A 7,114-nucleotide genomic window follows, 5' to 3' on the forward strand; every position below is an offset into this window, starting at 1 on the left:
AGAAAATCATATATTTTCAAGTGTATCATAAGAGGTTTTAACTGCTATTTTTGAACAGGCAGATCATGGAGCTTGCCTACTCTTCACGCAAAGGTATGCCAGAGTAACCCAGTGTGAAGGAAGAGCCACTTCAGATCAGGAAGGATTCAGAAGTGCTCCAAGGACCATGGTCCAACCCAAAGAGAGACTAAAGGACTGGACTTATGCCCGCCATCCTTAGGAAGCCTCTGAGAAACAAGAACTCAGGGAGCAGTCATGCTCATGCAGTGTGGAAGCACAAACAAACACTGCCACTAGACCACTGTCAAAATTCCTTATAGAGTTGCAACTTAACTTCCCGCTTCCAGCTGGGCCCTGTGTTCCCTGTTTTATACAGGACTGTCTGGTTAGTGTTGCTGTCTTGTTTGGTCTACAGATAGTGTCCCTAAGGTTGTTGTGGTTATTATCACCACTCAAGTCTTGTTTATGTTAAACTTCTATAGGCTTACGTAAGCCTATCGTATAAAGGTTTTATGTTCAAGGACAGTTGGGTAACATCTGGTGGTCAACATCTTTTTGACTTAAAAGATGCCTGATTGTAATTTTACCACGTTTGCTTACCCCAGTATTATAACCCTCTTTGAAATTTTGTATTTATCCAATTTTTATGACGCTCAAGAATTTTTTTGTAAAACTGACATTTGCTGGAGCAAACACTGGTTGGGGGTTTGTTTTCTTTATCTTGCAACCTATCCATAGGGATTAGGGTTTACAATGTGTATGTATCTGCTAATTTACCTTTTTTTTAGGATTTTGGCTACTGTTGGAGCCAACACTACCAAATTTGCTTTGCATATCTTCCTTACACTCCTTTTCTTAGACTATCAGGGCAGGTCAACCCAATAAGGTAAGTGACAATCATACTAAATTTATATCCTGGAATGTCAAAGGGGTTAACAATACAGTCAAAATCAAAAGGGTTTTAACTCATTGGCAACAACTTAAAGTGGACATGGTGTTTTTACAAGAAACCCACCCTTGCAACGCGAACATCACTAGCCTCAAGTGAAACTGGGTTGTCCAGGTATAATATTCCAAATTTGATGCCAAAGCTAGAGGGACGGCCATTTTAATAAACAAAGCAATCCCATTTCAAACTCAGGAAGGGATTAGTAATCCTAATGGGAAATACATCACTGTCGTTGGAGAGCTCCTCACCAACCCTGTAATTTTGGTGAATTAGCCCTTAACCCTTTCAGATGTTTGAGGTTTAAGTACCCCACACTAGAGCTTACTTTTTTTGTCTCATGTACACCACACCTATACCCGGATAGATTATTTCCTACTGGATAATAGACTGTTGCCTAAGGTTAAGGCCTGCTGTTATGACAGCACTGTCAGATTTGACCACAGTGCTTTCCTATTTGAGTTAGACCTGTCATATCGCCCCCTCTTAAATAGAGCATGGAGACTTAACTTTCTTCTGTTGTCAGATTATAAATTCATAGAGTTCATTTTAGCCCAAATACAATTTTGTTTTAGAGACAAATACTTCCTTAGACATTTCATATGCTACATTATGGGAGAAACTAGAATTGTACCTTCAAGAACATAATACCTTATTCTTCCACTATTAAAAGAGAAAAAAACTAAAAATTAGGTAGTATCTCTCAACAGTTCTTAGATATTGATTGAAATATGCTCAATCGACCACAGATGTTTAGAAGTAGCGGTTAAGACTATAAACCGAATTCAATCTTTTGTCCACTGATGACAACACGTCTTATCTTGAAATCCAGGAAAAACCAAGGGGAGACTCGTTACCTCCAGGGCCGGTTAAAATCCTGTTTCTGGTGAGCAAGTCTGGGGTTTAACTCGGACACCGCACACACTGTGTACTAGGGATGAGCGAGTACAGCATTATCTGTATCTGTTTACCACATGAATTATCTGTATCCGGATCCGTACTCTGACTGGGCGGGGCCTAAACCGGAAGTGGTCAGATTTAACCCGGAAGTGGGTCGGGTTGTCTTGAAATGTGCGGGGCTTTAACGGTATGTTATTTAAGCATGCAATTGATATGAGTTGATCAAAATTGTTATATTATTGCTGATTTGAAAACTATTTACATGACAGCATCAAGCTTCAGATCAATGGTGTTGTATGGTAACAAACAAACTATATACAGAACGTTTTGCAACAATGAATACAACACAGCGGTTGCAATTATGAAGTAAATGTAATGAACAAAAGTTTTCATACTCAATATAACTTTCTTTTTTTAACTTTAATTTTTTATGATCAGTGTGATTTTTTTTGGGTTCTTTTTAATTTTTTAATTTCCACACCAGGTATATGTGTGTGTGTGTGTGTGTGTGTGTGTGTATGAGTAAGAGAGAGACACAGAGAGAGAGGGGGCGGGGGGCAGCTGACAGTAAAATAAAAAATCTCCGATGGCAGAGACACAACGGGAGTTGCATTTAAACCAAGCAGCATGTCTGAAACCCACGTTCACCAGAAATCTACTGGTTACTATGTAAGGACTACAAACCCCACGTTCACCAGAAATCTACTGGTTACTATGTAAGGACCACAAACCGAAGTTAAAAACAAACCTGAAGCTGAAGAAACCCTAAACGTTGGAACAGATCCACAGACCCGATTGACTGCCTGCCTGACGGAGCAGGAGCGAGAGCGGGAGAGAGAGAGAGAGAGAGAGAGAGAGAGAGAGAGGCCGAGGGAGCGCATTTCTCCATGTTCTGTGTGTGCGTGATTGATCCAAGCGGGTTTGTAGGGGGAGGGGGGCGCTGTGACTATCACAGAACGCTGCGCGGCCAGTTGAGGAGTTGTATTCAATCCGAGCACGGATATTGACTCATATTACTCGGATATACTTGTACTCGGCAAAAGTGCTTTGTCCGTACCGGATACTCGTTTCAGCCGGATACTGGGATCACCCTACTGTGTACAAAACTTAAACTTACTCCACCAACTCTGCTCCGTTTGCATCTACAACACGTCTGCTTCCTCTTTCTGTATATCTCTTCTGGCCATATACCACACACACCCACACGCACTAAGCTTTCTTAAAGGAGCCACCCATTTTACAACAAATGCCTTATCACGCTGATGTGACCGAGTCCGACCCGAACCACAATTTATAAATATCTGTCCGAACCCATGCCTTAGTTTCAAAGGAAAGGAAGTCCCCCAACAGTCTAAAATTATAACAGCATAACTAAGAACTGGTCCAATGCAAACCTGGGCCAGCTTCATAAGGGTTGGTGATGAATCTGACAATGAAGAGAAGCAGAGAAGGGGATACATGTCTGAAAGTATACACCCTCCTCCACCAGTCTAGGCAAACTCTGCCACTCCTCACTCCGTAACTATAAGCTTTATCAAAGAGGAAAGTTTTAAGTTTAATTAGTTGGTTCCACAGCAGAGGAGCCTGATAGCTAAATCCCATTCTACTTTTAGAGACTCTGGGAACCACAAGTAACTCTTCATTGTGGAAGCGGCGCTCTAGTGGGACAGTAAGGTACTATGACCTCTTTAAGATACAATGGTACTTGCCCATTAAGAGCTTTGTATAAGGTGACTAGATTTCTCAGACAAAATCCGGGGACATTTTCAGCTCAGAAGCGGATTTACCTCCAAAACACGTCATGTTTTTATTTTTGTAAAACTTAAAACGGGGACACTAGACCTAGAGCTGTTTCCCCCAACAGACAAAATCATGGAAAGGATTTCTAAGGAGGTCGACCTTTCTGTTAAAGATTAAGATCCCTTTTTAAAACAAAAGTCCGCGAAATTATATATGATATGCTTTATTTTTTCCTTAAATAGCGTTATTTTATAATTAAAATAAAGCAAATTGAAAAGAAAAAAACAAGTATTTTGTTTTACTTTTCATCCAAGTGATTTGACCACCATTGAGCTGCTGCATCATAGCAGCACAGTGTCTTATCACCAACCCATGAAAGCTAGAAGTCACCCCGCTGCTCCATATCAACCTATTGTATGGCTGGCTACAGACTACAACCATCTGCAAGTTTGGTTTGTAGTGTTTTCCTGACCTTGTTTTGAGTTATTTTGAAAAATTGGATTTTAGAAAATAAATGCTCCACTCTTCTTTGAAACTAATAGATTTTCTTTATAGAGTTTAGTTAGACTGATCAACAGATGGCAGACATTTAATGACCTCACGTTGTATTTTTTTTCCACATGTGGTTAAATTTAGACATGTTAAAACTAAAAGTAAATGGACTGTTGTTATTGTCTTTTCCATAACCATTCACACACATTCATACACTGTGGCCAAGGCAATGGCAGGATCAGGGGCAACTCAAGGTTCAGCGTCTGGCCCAAGGACACTTTGACATGAGACCATGGATTGAACCACCAACCTTCCAATTGGCAACCACTCTACCACTGAGCCACAGCTGCTGTGTTATAACTGAAATAATAAACGAGATTGTTTGTGTTGGTTTTTGCATCACTGCTGTGTTTACCAGTTGTTGTTCTTCATTCAACACCATGAAAATAATTACAATTTGAGTACAATTTCACTACTATAATAAACAACTATTAAAAATTATTAATAATTAAAGTTATTTATTTTTTTTACAATAATTAAATCAATATAAAGCAAACTGACCAGAAAAGAATAAGTATTTTGTTTCAGTTTCTCTTGATACAGGTGGGACCAAAGTACCCCTGTGGAGCTGCACAGTTGCACTGTGCGCGTGGACTAGTGTTATACAACCACTGTGTTGTTCCAATCAGCACATTACTCCCAACTCAACCTCCCGGTGATTCCCCCAGTTTTGAACTAGAGGGCAGTGGCACAAACCAAGAAATTCGGAATGTATTCAATTGTATTTATTGTATCAAATAAAAAAAAAGGTTTGAGACACTACAGATAAAGTAGGTCTAGACCACACTGTAATTTACAAAGCCTCAACAATTCTAGTAATTCCCCCAAGAGCAAGCAATTAGTGTGACAGTGGTGAGGAAAAGATCCCTTTTACGAAGAAACCTCGGACAGACCCAGGCTCTTGGTAGGCGGTGTCTGACGGTGCCTGTTTGGGGTGTGATGCACAGTGGCAATAATAGTCACAAAAAAGATAATGGAACAGTGGCTACAAATGGTAGTTGTCATACTTCATGTCATAGCAGGGCACTGCAAGGAATTAAAGGGTTTAGGGTAGCATATGTTGGAATTTAAAATGTTATATGTGCTTAAACATTGTGTGTGATTTGCATTATACATTCAAGATAAAAGGTAAAAGCATTATTTCAACATAAATGAAGACATGTTGGTTATGCATTAAGTTTGTTGTTGTATGTATTTAGTTTGTTTTTGGTCGTTTGTTGCATTAAGTTGTTTTGCAATACTCTGTTCTATAACATAAGATGATCTGGTACATTCCATTAGAATCCAGTCTCTTCTAAATGTGTCAGAAGTAGAATTGATGTTTAGGGACCATCCTGAATCTGGTTCCAGTCCCACTTTTACAGCCACTATTCTTTTGCTCTGCAAGTCCTGAACTGAGGGTCATAAACTTTCAGTCACATTCCAACTGAAAGATATCGAATAAGCACACAGACACATCACTTTGGTCTAGAGACCCCACCCTTTGTGGATAAGACTAGGGGTCCAAGAGCCAAAGAGGCAGACAAAGGAAGGGGAGAGCTGTGAGCTTGATCCAGGTAACTTTGTCTCAGGATATCCTATGTAATAACAAGGATTCACACATCAACATCTGAGATTTTGACTACTAATTGACTGAACCCTGAGAATGGAGCAGGATTTAGCTCCAACACATAGCAGAGCATAGGTGAACGTAGAAGGATGCAGCAGGGTTCAGCAGGACGCAGCAGGGCATCACAGAGCATAGTGGGGTGTAGCAGGGAGTGCAGCAGGACCACGGCGACAGCTGCAACCAAGATCTTGTTGCCATCTTAGGTGGGGGTATCTGTTTCTCAACTGTGGCTGGTGCAATGACATAACAGTGATTCAAAACAGCTGTTCTCCTGATTTGGAAAACTTTATCAACTGCTTACCCTGTTACTCCCCCTGAAAATTTGCTTTATTCATCCTGGTCAGCGTTTACATTCTACCGCAGGCCAACATGCAGGAGGCCCAGCGTACGCTTGCTGACCCGATTAGGTGTGTGAAACGGAATAACATAGATTCCCTTGTTTATGTCCTCAGTGACTTCAACAAAGGTAACCTCAGTCACGAACTACCCAAATAAAGTTTATTAAATGTCCAACCAGAGAGGGAAATATTTTGGATCACTGTTACATAACAGTCAGCAATGCTTATCACGCAGTCATCCACGCTGCACTGGGAAACTGTCTCTGGTGTTCACAGACATCTTTAACACTTCACTGGAGACCAGCCTGCTTCAAGTCCTCCACCATCATCCCGGTCCCAAGAAAACAAGGATCACAGGACTAAATGACTACAGACCCGTGGCCCTGACTTCTGTGGTTATGAAGTCTTTTGAGCACCTTGTTCTGGCTCACCTAAAAACCCTCACCGACCCACTCCTGGACCCCCTACAATTTGCAACAGGTCTGTAGATGTCAACATAGCTCTTCATTTCATCCTCCGGCACCTGGATTCCTCAGGAACCTAAGTCAGGATCCAGGATGGTTGTGGACTTTAGGAAGGACACAGCCCCACCCACCCCCATCAATCTGGGTGACTCCACAGTCAACATTGTGGAGTCCTTTGGCTTCCTGAGCTCCACCATCTCCCAGGACCTTAAGTGGGAACTGAACATCAGCTCCCTTGTCTAAAAGCACAACTAAGGATATACTTCCCGCGGGAGATGAAGTTACAACCTAGGGCTGCACGATTATGGCCAAAATGATAATCACGATTATTTTGATCAAAATTTTGATCGCAATTATTCTCACGATTATTTGTTGATTTTAACCAAAACAAATTTTATTGTCACATAGGCTATTTATAACTGGAGAGGGAGTGTGATGGACGCTACTCCCAGATAGACGGCTGATCATTATGAACGGGTCTAGCACGGGTCGAAGGGCGGATACACACGGCGTCTGTATCTTAACTGTGCTGCATTTTTATTAACTATGATATTCTGGCCATGGG

At 41.1% G+C, this 7,114-nt stretch overlaps 1 protein-coding gene and 2 long non-coding RNA genes across 3 annotated transcripts in view; 1 reads left to right on the forward strand and 2 right to left on the reverse strand.

Annotated features, from left to right (window-relative positions):
* The window catches only part of LOC116695309 (uncharacterized), a 10,356-nt gene extending 4,761 nt beyond the window's left edge, over window positions 1-5,595 (forward strand). Inside the window, exons 2-3 of the long non-coding RNA XR_004333419.1 lie at window positions 3,182-3,184; window positions 5,584-5,595. This is a non-coding gene — a long non-coding RNA (uncharacterized LOC116695309). The remainder of the gene's footprint in view (window positions 1-3,181; window positions 3,185-5,583) is intronic.
* Window positions 1-7,114, reverse strand: part of podn (podocan) — a gene marked incomplete at its 5' end in the record, with an annotated part of 115,756 nt that overhangs the window by 5,608 nt on the left and 103,034 nt on the right.
* LOC116695311 (uncharacterized) lies at window positions 1,781-3,070 on the reverse strand. The gene is made up of 3 exons (XR_004333421.1): window positions 2,964-3,070; window positions 2,904-2,909; window positions 1,781-1,823 (listed from the first exon to the last, which is right to left on the reverse strand). It is a non-coding gene; the product is annotated as an uncharacterized LOC116695311 (long non-coding RNA).

The sequence above is a fragment of the Etheostoma spectabile genome, chromosome 9 (genome assembly GCF_008692095.1).
Source record: "Etheostoma spectabile isolate EspeVRDwgs_2016 chromosome 9, UIUC_Espe_1.0, whole genome shotgun sequence".
Lineage (NCBI taxonomy): Eukaryota > Metazoa > Chordata > Actinopteri > Perciformes > Percidae > Etheostoma > Etheostoma spectabile.